The following is a 15,599-nucleotide window of genomic DNA, read 5'->3' as shown; positions in this document are numbered from 1 at the left end:
CAAGAAGAGACAAACTGGATTAGCAGCCTATTTATTTTTTTTTTTTATTACCACCTCTGGAATTTCATGTTTCATAACACATGGAGATTTCACGATGCTGAGTACACAGCCTTGAGAAAGAAATAAACTGTTTTTTACATGAGTCCTCTTAATTGTCTGTAATAGGAGTATTTCCCAAAACAGCAGCATGGGGTTTCTAAGTGCATATTGGGCAAGCCCTTTCTGTATACTTAAGACAATCCCTGTCTGCAAAACTTGTGCAATAAGGTACTCTTCAAATTATGATTCTGCCTTCTCTTTACTACAACTAAAAGAAAAAGCTCATCCTTTATTTCCCTAAGTTTGATTATTTCCAGCAGCAAAACAAAATTTTAACTGTGAAAGGGAAGACAAGAAGTTTGGGAGACTCAGGTGTTAAATTTAAGTGACTTTAACTACTGCAGTTACAGCAACACTTATTTAGCAATTACCCTGATAAGAGAAGTAAAATAAACAGATTTGTTCATGTCCCTGCTATCAGTCCTCCTACTACATGAGTAGAGATCTACGATAAGGAGGAGAAATATAGCACTAAAGGGTGTCTCCTCTAGGTGTGGCCAAACCCCAGAAATATATGTCAGCAATACAATATAGATACCAAGTTAGCATGGTTATTTGGAAGACAAATATATTTTTGCAGCTTCTCCTGATTCTTCTTTATACACTTGGAAGGCAAACAACATGAGCTACCCTTTTGTAATGCCATTCTTGGCAAGCTGGTTTGAGGCATCACTCTGGGTGGGTGGTCAGGGTCCAGGTTGTGCAGTAGCACTCTCGTATTATCTTAAAGTCTACCCCCTCTATCTCAGATACATTTGAACCCTGGTAGAGATGAACTTTTTTTTTTTTTTTCCATAGAAGCAGATAGAAAAGGGCATTGCTGTTAAGGGAAAGGTCTAGATAAGGCATTATTTCCCTTTTATGCATCATGCCAGTATATTTTTTCCCATGTCTTATTGCACAGCAGGACAAGAGTCCCTCTTCCACAAGAAGCAAGGGATGACCAATCACCCACCCTTTGTAAACAAGGCAGCTTTTTAAAGTCTAAGAAAATAAATTTGTGAAAAGCCATCCTATTCCTTCCTCATAACCTTCCAGAAAGATTCACAACGAAGACTGGTAAAAATAATTGGCACTTGACCATGAAAAAAACCTCACAGACCTTGCAGGAAAAGCAGCTTGCTTGGGGCTGTCAAGTTCAGAATGCAGACACAGTCACATCCAGGAAAAATGCCAGCCATACCAAGACACCACAGAAGAAAACCAGAGACTACTTCCAAACAATATTCATGCTACTTACTTGAGTCAGATCTAATATCTGAAACAGAAACATCTGCAGAAAGCATCAGGTACAAACAAAAGCAAAATGAAACAGTTATGTTCATAATCCTTAGCTAATTTTTGGCTAAGTCACTATTTGGAAGATATTAGTAACCAGCATTCCCTGAATTTATAAAAATGAGGAAGTATTGGTAAACCAAAGCACACTAAATAATGGTATGGCAATGCCATGTGCACTAGGAAAATGCATGTCTTATGCCACTGTATTGCTTGATCAGGTAACAAAATGTTGTGTTAACTGCTTGATTAAAAAAATGTATCACAATATTAGCACAATGGCAGTCAAAGCCTGGAGCATCAATCTACCAAAAGGTGTAATTATGAAAATTCAGTAGGAATATTCCACATTCCTCTCTCTCTGTGCACTAGGTTTGTTACCTCCTCAAAAATCAGAGAAATTCTAAAGAGTATTGTAAACTTAAACCAAGCAGAAATTACATATACCATCATCCATCTGTTGCTCTAGCTCTTGCTTAAACCTTAAGTGGTATGTCTTTCTTTCACATACAGAAAGAAAGAACAAAGATTTTGCCAAGGGTTACCCTAAATTGAGTGGATAAATTTTAGCTAAAGCATCAGCCTTAACATTTTTGATTTCTACTTTTTAAATTTTATGAGAACACATTATTTTGCATATAAAACACTAATATATTCATTATTTCTACAGTCTGCAGGAACTGATACCCATACTGCAAGCAATCTCCTGTTTATTCCACAATTTATTTCCCATAAATCAAACAAAAGATTACAGAGTTGATAATCTCCCATTACAGGCACACCAGGGCTACCACAAAGTGTATTCATACCCACATTTTCTTCCTGATCTTCCCAAAAATATAATTTGCTTAGTTACTTTTTAAATTTCAAATGTGTCCATATACTCAAAGTATTTATAATGTCAGCAAGAACAGCAAGAACATATTTCTAATGTCACCAAGGCCCCAGTAAATAAGGTTGCCAGTTCCCTGATTCAGGGGTTACAGTCTTAGCATTATTTCAATTAAATCCCACCAGCATATTCAATCACTAACTGGATGTTCTGACAAACTGTACAGGCAGTTTCCTGCATCTGTCATTATGTTAAACTAGCCCTCGGAGACTAAGTGATAGAAACCACTGCTCTCCAAACTCTGGTGATCATAACTATTTGAGAAGGGAGAAATTCCTTCTGTGTGCAAATACCCTAGTTTTACCACAGAATTTTATAAGATCACAATAACAACACCATGCAAATACTTTGCTGTCCTCATAACATCAAGATATGGTAAGAAAAGAAGCAGGAATGCATTTGCCAATTTAGAACAAGATTTTAAGAAAAAGTACTTCCTAGGACCACAGAAGTACTTAACTCCTAAACTCTATACTTAAGTCTACAAAGTAGAATAAGGAATGTACTGATGTACAGCTAGTTAAGAGCCATATTCAGTTTCACTGAATTGAAACTGTAAGGGGAGTTCATTCTACAAGAATACAAGACATCTTCCTGGCTGGTCTGAAAGTCTAAATGAGGTTCCTACTTCACCTGAATACTTCATTAAGCCACTGCTAATCTGAAACATTCTTAAGAAAACTGCATAGAGTGCACATGTGTATCAAGATACAATATGTCTGTTTCCTAGAAAACATTTTGTCAAATGTTGGATAATAAAACTGGCATTACAATAAAGATGAAAACATTGCACTTATAATTACTGTGTCAATACATTTGTGTAAAACAAAACTCCAGCTTTGTGATTAACAAATCAGTTCAAGCATCACAGATAAGTGGTAAACGCAGCGAGTTTCAGACACTACAAGTACTTATTGTCAAGATGCTGCTGCTAAGAGAATACAGTCTCACAAAACTGTTTGTGAAGTCTATGTTTTGAATAAATTATTTGGTTCTGGGGAGAACAGATCTCAAAACCTAACCCTTTAAACAGAAGTACAGCACTTAACAAGCAGTTAAAAGACTAGAACTGCCTGTGTTCACAGAGCAATAGATAGCACTGCTAGTGACTGGGTCCCATATCTCCTAGGAGAAACCCCAAATTTTACAAAGGTTTATGACTTTGTTTTTTTACGTAGATGCTTTATCATTAATGGTCTTTCAATATAAAAATTTTTTCATTCATCTTCTCAAACTCCAGCTTCAAAGAAAAGCAGCTGTTCAAAGTCCAGATCTCTTCAAGAAACAGCTCTAAAACTTGCAGGGGTAAACTCAGTATTTGGATATTTCCCAGGAAGCCTTTCCTCCAGTAGTATTCCAGACAGCATTCTTCTTTTACCAAATCAGAAAGAAACATAACATAAGCTCTCCAAGAGCTATGAATGTTGCATGTCAAATTAGACTTTCCAGCTCTTCTCCTATATGAATGTACCTTTACTGCACTATGGCTTTTCCTGTCCAATCTCACTGCCACAACACCATGACCATTTCTTTGAGAGCAACACATGATTCTCTGTCCCAGGTAGCTGTCAATTTGCTCCACAGAAAAATGAGGGGCCAATATTTTAACAACTGCTCAGCTGAAGTATATTTTTTTATCCTATATTCTTAACAGCATGTGCAGCAGTTAAATAAAAATCACTTTTTAGATATTAGAGAAATGCACTATATTTGAAGATGAATATAGATTTCCTTATTGACTGTGCTTTAAGATATTTCTGAACTTAGAAACATATCATCATGTAACACTAGAAAAATATTAGAATTGCTAGATATTACAATCCACAAAATGACTACCAAACCCCACACTCTAAAGAACTAAAATCAAATCACTTGCTGCTTGTCAGGCATAACCTGCCAAGCTATTAGCTCTCATTCTGAAGGCTTGCATTGGCTCAATGGCTGACCTGCACATTGAAGAGCCTTAGCATGAGGAATGGCTTTTAGGCTCAGCTGCCTTCTAAGTGCCATCCATCATCAGGAAAAAGAGATTATTCCCTTTACAGTCAGCTACTTTGCCAAATTCTTCTGGCTGTGTTCCATCAGTCACACCCACAGCAGCCTGGGGAAGAGCAAACCCTAGCTCTGTATTGCTCTGCTCTTGCTGAAGTGAGGAAGGAAAAGCAAGTAGCATTTGGAGCCATTTATGAGGAAACTGAGGTGGAAAAACAGCTCTATCGTTTACCAGGCTGCTGCTCCCTGCACCAGCCAGCAGTTCACAGGGGGGCACATAGAGCCAGGCTGTGAACTTAAACCAGCATGGGAGCAGAGCTGGGAATATCCCATGGTTTGCATAACAGAACCATAAACAAACCCACACAGAGCAGGGGGCCCTATGGAAGCCCAGCTAAAAATACATGTACACATACACATTTGTCACTGGTGCAAACACCACAAGGGTTATAACTTGCTGAACCAGAAGATGGTCCAGTAAGGTTTATTTGCTTTCCAGTTAGGCTTCCTCCCCACAGCTTGTTTATACTTAAGAACTACAAACAAGATTCCCTTTCAAATCAAAACATCCGCTCTTTCAGTCACAGGACAATGAATACATTGCGGAACAGATTTATCTGCAACAGTAAAACAAAGCCAAAATGCCTCCAGAGGTGGCCTTTGCCTGCCCCTTGTGCCCCAAAGACTGCAAAAGGGTGTGCCAGGTTAAGCCTTCAGCCACAGTGTCCTGTGAGCACAGTTCACTCCATTGCAGAGCTACAAAGCCACCAACACAGCAGGATTTTGCACCACAGTCAACAGATGTTAAAACCCAGATGCATCCCAAGGGTTCTAGTTCCTTCCCCTCCAAGAAAAAGGGAGAATAAGAGAGAGGTGAGAATTATCAGATCATTGTTCAAATGCAGTCCAGAAAGTTAGACATTTGGAATAGCCTTTGTCTTTTCTAACTGGACATGAAGCTAAGGAGGAAAATTGCAGTCACCACTTCTTCATTCATGGTCTGTATACAAAACAGTGCAGTCATCCCATGAGGAAAGGCACAGCCAGCAGGGCTCAGTTCTTCCCTCCTTCCCTTTAAATTCCAGCTTGATTCTTGTAGCCAGCAGCATACAAAGGGTTTCACAGGAAGTTAAGGATGACTGGATCTTTTTGGGTCTCTTTGCACATTCACTGCAATCTGTCTGAGTAACACACACCATTAACCTGCTTAGTGAAAACCTGAAATTTGAAAATATTATCCATAAACTGAACAATTTTTCAAAATGGTCTGTCAGTGGAAACAAACCTGAACCTGTGATCCTGTTTTTAGAAATACATGCCCAAACCACATTCTTCAGACATATTCAACTTAAAATGTTATTACTCTTTACTGCCAGATTTAAACCTACTGTGCCAGCAGAAAACAGAGAAGTCACATGTTCAGAGGATTCTTGAGACCCTGACACAACATGCTTGGAAACCTGAAGTTGCCACAAAAAATACAATGCCCTATACTTCACAGTCAAATAGCAAAAAGCAACTAAAGCAGCAATGTGAGTTTGGATTTCTTGAGGGAAGAAGAAATGACACTTAATCCCTCCTAATACCCAGGGCAAGGTGTTTTCAGCACCCAATTTCCCATCTTGCACATGGCAGCAGGAGCTCGAGGCACTGCAGAACTCCTGCACAGCTGCTATGAGGGAACATTTCCCCAGGCAGTGGGTACAAACAGCACCAAAAAGCCCCAGCCAGGGCAAACAGGCAGCATTGGACTGGCCCTGCCTCACAAGAGTACCCAGTTTTGACCCCAACCTTCACTTTGTCTACAGCTAGGGCCACTTTGTGACCAATATTGTCCTCTTCTCCACTGCACAAAAGGATGGTAGCACCAGACCACTTAGTCTTGGGTTCCTTCATTCCCATCCTTTCTTAAAATGAAAAAGTTCAGCAGCTCCCACACAAAGTGGACCTCTCCTTACCCAGTGCCTTCCTGACACCTGTGTGGCTCCACCAGCTGTGATCTTGTTTCTTTGCTCCTTCCTTGGTCAGAACACCACAAAGTGCTCTTCTCCTCCCCAGGACAGGTGGATGCATCTGTGCATCCTGTGAATCTTGACTCAAATCAGAGTGGGGAAAATGACTCAATCTCTTCCTTAATCCCAGACAAACTACTTTCCTGATAAATGTGCTGCAGTTATTGGTAATTCCTAGGTAGTAAAGAGGAAGGGCTGGAAATCTCAAATGTAATAAAGGAGGGGATGTCTTATCTGCCTGGTTGTTGCTAACTAGGAACCAAAGTTCAATCCAGACAGTTTTGTCTTTTTCTTTCTACCAGGAAGAGCTATTTCATTTACAGAAAACTAGTTGTCTTTGAATTGATGAGAAATTGAAGGAAGAAAGTTACGTTAAATTATCAAGTTAGAGTGCAGAGACTGCATTAACATTTTTTGACATAAACCCCTACACTCAAACACTTCCCCAAGCTGAGTGGACTCTATGTTAACTTAATTGCTTCCAAATAAATAAATTCCACTTTAAGTGGGGCTAATCTATGCTGTTTCAGCCTAATTACTAAGTTGGTTCCAAAAGTAGGTGGTTTTTACCCCAAAAGAGATTAAAATGGAATTTATTCTTTAACATTTTGAGTCTCCAGTTGTCTGTTAGGTCTACTGAATGAAGTCTTGTAGCACAGTGATATGGACACAGTGGAAGATTCAAGGCTAAGTCAGTCTTGCTCTTCCTGCATTTATTCTGATTTTGTGTTTTATGCTAATTGAGGCTGTTAGCTAACGACTTCAGTACGATGTTAGTAATTTGTGGTTCTCTTTTGTGAAAGCTAAACTGAATCACCTCCAAATCTAAAGGGAGGATACACAGTGACATGGAAATGGATATCAGGGTTCTAAACACAGGCTTATCAACACAGCCTCCTTGTGTCAAGGAACCCTGCCTATGCCAGTGTTTAGAACAATTAAAAAAAAAACCAAAAAAACCCAGATTACATTCCCTAACGTAGTCAGAGGTTTACCACCTTGTCCTTAAAGATGCTTTAGTACACCTAGACATCCCACAGGATGAATATAACTCATGCAAAAGCACATCTGTTACAGTGAAGGCTTCTCTTATGGTAAAAACATCTGGATGTGTAGAAAGGACTGGAAATGTGCTTCCTTTTTCATTCCATACAGGATCCACTGTTTTCCCTTCTCACCTTAGATAAATACAAGCATCACTTTGTAAAAGAAAAAAGAAAAATCACACAGATTTTTATAAACTTAACAAACAGATTTTTTTCCTTTCCAATTTCAGCATAATGAACAACCAGCATTACTGAGGAAATTAATAGTAAAGACAGACAGGAAGTCGGAAAGACAACAAAGTCTTGCATTAATCCCACTGTTGGGGTTAAAGATGCCAAGACAGCTCCAGATTAATGCCACTTAGAGTATATTAGCTTAGACCTATGGAATCATAAGATCACATTAGCACACCAAGCTTTGTCCAACAAATAAATAAATAAACGAACAATTTACAAGGCAGTTTTTCATTAGATATTTGGCATGCTAGTAAGAGTAATCAGGGATAATAGACATAAACAACAGCTTTCTATTTATTCCCTCCCTTTTTTTCCAATTAACAAGACACTGGAAGAGTGCTCACTGTAACTGAACATATCTAGCAATTTTCACAATGCAAGTACTAAAATATGAGGCTTTATTCTTGGGCAGAGAGGCAAAAGCTAAAAAAAAAAGAAAGAAGAAAAAAGGCAAGTAAGTGAAGCTCATACAGACTCTTACACAAAGAGTGACTGTCCCATGTGACAAGCACAAGCAGAAAGGGCCCATTTATATTTCTCTGTCACCAACAATCACAGCTGAAATGTATCTTTAGGAGCCTGATCTGAAGTTTATAAGACTTTCAGCATAGTGCTGATTCTGCAGAACTCATTTTTCTGGGTTCTTTCTCATATCTCCCAAATTCTGCAATAGACCAATTCAATCTGATGTGTGAGAACACCAGGGCAAGGGCTGGAGACTCACCAAATGCTGCCTTGTCACCTCTTTTTACCTATACACCTCTTGTCACCTCTTTATAGACAAGATTTATCTTTATGTTAAAAATAAGCTCCCCCCCAAAAAAAAGGACATGAAAAACCACTAAAATCCCAAATAAATTCAAACCAACTTGCAAAATCCCAGCAACCTGTTTATACAAGACTTTCATTAAGCTAAGAGGCCAAAGCTCATAGTTTGTGGCATAATATCAGACCATCTAGGTATTTCTGATTAATTTCTCAAAAATATTTTGGTCAAGAAACTTGAGCATCAGCTATGATGCTTTTCATATGCCAGAGCACCATCCCTTGTTTCCCAGTGTAGCTCCCCACCCAGGCTCTGAGTGCACAGCTCATGCTGTTCAATATTGCTCATGACAGAGTATGTGAGCACATCATTCTCTCACCCCACACTCCTTTATTAAATCACATGCCTTGTATCAAAAATGCAATTATACTCTAACAAAAACCATATAAAATTTGACTTCCTCTTGAGAGAAAATAACTAAAAAGGTTTGTATGGAAGTCAGGTAATAAAACAAAAATAATCACAGTTTTATGGTAAGTCTTGCTATGACTTCATCACAAACAAATCCATACTTAGCTACTTGTGTAGCTTCAGCACATAAAAGTGTTTGTCAAGTTCTAGAAGGGATTTCCCCTTCCCAGCTCCCCAGAACACAGCCTGTAATTTAAACCAGTAACCCAAATCCTACAGCAAATCTTAACCACAGAGTCCTACTAATCCACCTGGCCAGGCCAGTCATCCTGGCTCCTTATACCAGAATGCAGTGACTTGAATGGAAATGAAACCAACAGAACAAATTCAACAGAAGTTCAGAAGTGTAACTTTTTAAGCACTACACCTCTGTAAGAAACTAACCCAGTAAAAAAAAGCTTATTTCTGTCCTCTCTCACAGCACTGATGTCAACCTCACTCTGAGCAGACACAACACCTAAAGCACTGACAATTACATCTGCACATTCTGTGATCTAACCCAGTCAAGTTTTGAAATAAAAGTAAAGCAACAGATAAAATAATCAGCCTGTGAAAGCCAGATAAATGATGTTGAAGAAAAGGCACATCAAGGAACCATGAATTAATAATAAAAGTTGACATAGTCTGAAGATATGTGCTGGATAGAAAGATCTTATCCACACTGGTCTAAGATAAGGATTAGATTTCATTACTCCACAACTATTACAGTTTCATGAGCCCTGAACTGACAACAGAAGCATTCAGATGGCTAAAGTACTATAGGTGTCTATGGATTTCCCCCTGTGTAAACAGCACACCAAAACCTCCTGTAGTATTTCTGATCCAACAACAAATATACATTGACTCTATTTACATCAGAACACCAATATAAGAGATTAGCTGCCAGCATCAGTAAGCACATTTATATGATCAAATGTAGATGTACAGTAAATAAAAAAAGATTACTGAACCTGATCTAGTGGTTCCCTCCTCTCCACGTGTCTTGCATCTCACCTCGAAGGTATCTGTTAAAAAGTTCAGAAATCAAAATCACTGGATCAAATTCTTTGTAACTTATAAAATTACTTTTAAATCTTCAACCCATACTTGCATTTATAACTAATACTTTGGACATCAGCTTTATCTGGCCTAATACTTGGTCAGACATGAACCAAGATATGATCTGAGAGAGTTTTTGCACTTAAACCCCAGAGGAAAAATTTGCCAGTGCCAAGGACTAATTAACTCCCAAGGGTTCAATGGGTGTAAGCATTTCAGTAAGGTATCTTCTCTGGGACACAAATCCACTACAAATGTCCCTAACAACTTAAGAGGCTCCTATGAGCTCTTATTACAAATCACTTAAGTGACTTTTTTGGGTAATTTTGGGTAATCTTCAGTAATTTTCTTTACGTCTAGTACAGGGAGTTTGTGTATGTTTACTGTCTGCACAATGTGTTGAATAATCTCAAATGCATAAACATTCATTTTCCCCCACATATTACAGATTAAAATATAAGTATTCATAAGCAGAGGCATTTTCTCCAAAGTTATAAAATGTGGAGGAATAAAACAGAAAAGATGATTTTCAGTGGCCTGTATCAACATCCCCAGAGAAACGAAATGCTTTCCAATGCAGAAAGGGATGTGTTCACTGCAGGCACAGAAAAGCTCAGCAGTCCTTGCCCTTCAGGCTCATGCACCTGGGAAAAGGTCCACAGGTCATTTTTCACACTTGTCACAGGAACTTGTACTCTGCCACCTGAACTCAACATCCAAGACAAGCCCTTGATCTTTTTCACCAGGAAGAAAAATCCAGAATTCTGGGATCCAGCCAGTGAAGTCATGCAAACTCATAATAGTGACAGTTAATTACTTGCTAATCATGCTTTGGTTTCAGTGCCACCAGAAATACTCCATTTATTCTTTTAACTGACATTATACCTTCATTGTTACAGTAACAAAAATTTAATGCAAACAATTCCAGAAGACTCTCTCTAACCAGCAAATAATTGAAAAAAAGCTCAATTTTGTGTCTGCAGCTTGAAGAGATTGTTCCACAAACCCCATGCTGTGCAGAGCTGATGTGCAACTGAGAAAGAAGTACAGAATTTGATAGAAGCCATATGGCAAAAGTTAAATATTTTAGTGTCAGAACACCCATCATAGCTTAACTCAAACTTATCATGTCCTTCACACTTTTGAGATATTAGATCCAGAGACTGGTCATAACTATACAACTTTTTCACCAATTTTTATGGACAAGGGTCAATGAATTACTTTTCCTTGACAAGAGTGTGACATTTCAAAGCTGTCTTTCACCACAGAGCTCTCTGCAGTTTCAGAACAGACAAAGAGACTGCATATTTCCTTTGTACATGTACTTAGGCAATCAGAAAACATTCCAAATTATTTCAGAATTAATAAGACAAGTTTTATGTAAGCATCAGCATAATTTCATTTTCAGGCTCACTTATGCTTAAGGAGCTCTAAAACTTGAATATGCTCAACATAAAATATTAAACATTTACATCCCAGTTGACAATGACCTCGTGTTAAATTATTAAGGAGCAACAGAACAGCTGAGGTTTCTGTGAGCATGGGTTAGAGCTGGATATGCTACCAAACACATGGAGCTGGATTTTTACTGGGCCATAACTAATGATCACTGCCATACACTGTGCCTCCATAACGCTGCCTGTCATCAATATCTATTAGCAGAAAGCTGCAATATAAACATTTATAAAGCAGACACAATACACCAGCTAAACCACTAATGCATGTAATTGCTAACACAGAGCCATATGCTGAAAATTCATCTCTCTTTACATTTAACTTTTACAACCTAGGCAAATCAGACAACTGTCTAGCCCACAGTCTTCCAAAATTGCTTACTGAATAGAAAACTGTAATCAGCTGCCAGTTCAATTGTTTTTACAACATTCTAAACAAAACAAATGAGCTCTGTTGCCCTGGCTTGTGAAAGAGCTCCAATAAATGCCAATTATGAGAGCAATTAGGGGATCAAATCTGACATCACAGGTTTCTCTATAAGATATTAGCTCAATGACTTTTTTATAAGCTGATTAGTCATGGACACTGAACAAGAAAGAGCTGATCCAAACACAATGACTCTGCAAAAGTGTATGTTGTCAAACCCCATAAGGGCAATAACCCCAGCTTTCCAATAGGAAATATATCTATGATAGTCAACTTCTTCAATTATATTAAAAATAACAACCTAAATAATGAACAAGAACATATGAAGTATTCCAAGCATGACCAGCTTCTGCAAAGTTCTCACATATCCTGTATTTGCCAATGTTCCCTTTGGCAGAAGCTATGCTGTTAATCAAATGTATGATAAATCTGCAGGGGCTGCACAACAGGAAGACCAAAGGAATTCCCCCATAAGATAGAAAACTTGCCTCTTCCTGAAGGAGCAGAGGACATAGCAGGAAGTGGATGCTTCAGCTGAAAATTCCTGTCACAAAAATACATGCCCAGCCACCAGCACAGTCCAGGATAAGAAAGGGACTTTGAGTCCCTGCCAACTGACTCTGAAGCCCCCTGTTGTAAAATGGCAAAATGTTGTCTATATGATCATAATAGGGATTCCTTTATGTGTAACAATAATGACAGTATGTGATTACTTTTTCTGTAGGCTATTGCCTTGTTCAGTACACAAAACAGACGCAGTACACCAAATGAGCATTTGTCTGATGGTTCTTTGCAAAGCTTGGTGCATTATTTACCACAAACTCCTCAAGTGCAGCCTGAACCCAGAGGATGCTCACGAGAGAAAACCCTCTGGTTTTCACCAGAGCACTCATCAGAGCACTGTATGGTCCACAAACTTGAATGTATTTACCAAATAGTGCTGTCCTCATTTCACACTTAGTCAGTGTGGCTACTCATCATGACAGAACTGGGGGTCCCAGTCTGAAATGATCATCAAGCATTTCACTGTCTGCTCTAGGGAGAAGCTTAAACTCAGCTACACTCGAACTGATTTGCTGCAGGTGCAGTAAAACCTGGCAGAAACTACAGAAACAACCTGCCAAGGAAACATGTGCAAACCCTCAGGTGTTATTCCTAAAGAGCAATAAAGTGTGGAGTACCTTATGATCAAAGCAGGCTGCCCTTGATTTCAGGTATGAGAGTCAGCACTTGCTCAAATCACAGCCAAGAGCTAAAGGCAGGTATTCCTAACATCAGCAAAAAGCTTCCTACAGCACCTTGACCACTGTCAAATAGGAAAAATGGGGTGGGAATGATTCTCCAGAATGATACTTGACTGGTTAAGCTCCATTTCAGGCTCTGGAGAGGGCAATAAGCTTTCAAGGTTAAAGTTCTGTCTTCCTATCACATGCAAGATAAACCCTTTCTGCTTATGTCTGGGAGCACAGTGACTTACATATGTACCCAGACCTTGAAAAAATTGACACTCCACAGAGAGCTCACATAAAACCCATGGGCTGCTCCTCACACAGGGGCAGCCCAAAGCAAGCCAGGCAAGGCAGACAGAAGTTTTACATAAAGCCACAGCTTTCCTCAGCCTAACATACAGGCATAACCCTTTTTCCTCATTAAAATTACAACCTACTAGCTAACATGAAAATTAACCTATAGGCCTCTCTCAACATGCTTCTCCAAATAACTTATGACTAAGTTACTCCAGATATCTCATGGCACATTAAATATCTTATGACAAGTGCTAGAAAATCGAATAAAACTCTAGCAATAATATTTGTCAAGAAGCTACAAAGATTCTGACCATGCTCATGTACTAACAACTGATGTAGAGACAGCCATCACTGCATCCAGAAATATAGAAAGGTAAGTGTTCAGTTATGTCTGCACTCTTTGGTGTGCAAGTTCATAACCTCAAGCATGGGACTGGACATTTTTTCTCAATTTAGAAGACTCTTCACAGATTGACAAAAGCTGTCATTATATGTATTTTTATTTCTCCCGACTTCTTTACTCCTATTAAGCTGTTGGTATCCATGTGACACTGCTGCATTGAGCATCAGAGTTCAACAAACACAACTAAAAATAAGCACATAAAAAGAGCCCCACATGCATTGTTGAAATCTCTTTCAGTGACTTAAAAAGTAATTTCAGCAGAAGACTTTTGTATAGTGTAATTACATGTTCTCCAACAACCAATTTAAGAAGCAGTAAATAAAGGACAACAGAACAATTATATTGGCTTTGCTACTTTACAAATCAAAATCTCCATTATCCACACCCCAGCACAGCCATCCACCTTTACAAAACTACTAACTACTCAGATTTATCTTAACAAAAATAGCTTCTAAAATGAATCATAATCACACCTCAAGGATCATCAGTCTGTTTGCTATTGTAACTGGACATTGTGACATACTTGCTGGCTAGCATGGAAATATACTTCTGTTAAACCTGGATTATAATACAACAGGACAGCAAATTCTGGATTTGTAAAAATCAAGCCTTTTTGGGGACTGAAGGACTTTAAATCCTTGTTTCACCACAAAGAAATCTTTCATCATATTCTTTGTGTTTTCAGTCCAGAGTTCTGTACAATGCCATATATTTTCCTTTCACAGGTATCACCATATTCAATGAGCATTTTAGGACTGGAAAAGAAGCAGGATACTGATGATACTCTTATTTCAAAGTCCAGGACAACAGGATTACTGTATTCCATTTACTTCTATGGCATATAAAACAAACCAAGTAACCAGACAAACCACAAAACAACCAACCAACTAAAAATGTCCCCCCAGCTATGATTACGACCATGACAGAAGTTATAACACAGATTTTCTTTTTTTTCAGTTGAATAGTTGTTTCTTCCTTGAACTTGAAAAATGGAGAAAAACATACTTCAAGCATATTGGCCCTAATAGTTACCATAACTCTGCAAAAAGACTTGCTTTTTTGAAACTTGAGATATCATCACATCTTAGAGTCCTATTTGGTCTTTAGATTAGCAGTGTATTTCAGCTAAAATTATACATAGCGTTTTCCTCAGGACATTTGTATTTCTCATCACAGAGGAGAACAATAATAGGAAAAGCCTCCTTTGTAAAACATTAGGTATTAAAAAAAAAAAACCAAATCACAAGAGGCTAAAAATGTCCTGTTCATGACATCATTACAATGCCACAGATTAAAGGAAAAGAATTTTGAACAGGACTCATCTTTTTGTCCAGAGAAGAACATCAGAACCTGTTTTAACCCAGGAGGTTTTGGTACATGTTTATCAACTATCATCTACATCACATCACAAATAGAAGTCTGAATATGTGGAGAGTCACAAAGCAGTCAGAGGAAAAGAGCATTTATGAAACATAGTAGCGACGGAAGTTGCATCCTCAGTGTTTGCGTCAGACCCATTCCCTGATTTCTCCTGAGCAACCACAGATAGGGATGTCAGGCACAAAGATCAAATGCGGAGATATTCCTTTGACTCCCAATTCTTGTTTTCATTAATTAAATCATCACTAACTTCTGTAAGTGAACTGGGTGATGCAGATGGACACACAAATGCAGTTTCAATGAGAGAAGGAAAACACTGGAGTGACACTGAGCTGTAGAAATCAGCAAATGAGAACATAAGAATCACTGACCATGTCCTGGGTTTGCTGGGTTAAAAATGTGGTGAAGAAATAGAGATATAAAGGGAATAATTGAGAATATAAAAATAAATAAAAAATCAGCAGCTGAAACAGGTACTGAAAAAAACCACATGAAAGCAAAATCTAATGTTTTAAAATTTTATCCAGTTAAAATGAAACATAAGGAAAAAGAAAATCCCTCCAAGCACAGACCAAGTG

The 15,599-nt window shown here is 38.4% G+C and overlaps 1 protein-coding gene across 9 annotated transcripts in view; it reads right to left on the bottom strand.

Annotated features, from left to right (window-relative positions):
* Positions 1-15,599, bottom strand: part of GULP1 (GULP PTB domain containing engulfment adaptor 1) — a 138,749-nt gene that overhangs the window by 110,197 nt on the left and 12,953 nt on the right. For 7 of the 9 annotated variants that reach the window (XM_085065970.1, XM_085065975.1, XM_085065974.1 and 4 more), the window contains one exon: positions 9,744-9,797. The exons of the other annotated variants lie outside the window; for them this stretch is intronic. The gene's annotated coding sequence lies outside the window, so the exon portion shown is untranslated. The remainder of the gene's footprint in view (positions 1-9,743; positions 9,798-15,599) is intronic. 9 annotated transcript variants of the gene reach the window in all.

This window comes from Lichenostomus cassidix, chromosome 7 (assembly GCF_008360975.1).
Source record: "Lichenostomus cassidix isolate B80296 chromosome 7, HeHo_3.0, whole genome shotgun sequence".
Lineage (NCBI taxonomy): Eukaryota > Metazoa > Chordata > Aves > Passeriformes > Meliphagidae > Lichenostomus > Lichenostomus cassidix.
The sequence above is the reverse complement of the archived record's forward strand: the minus strand, read 5'-3'. Positions and strand labels throughout refer to the sequence as shown.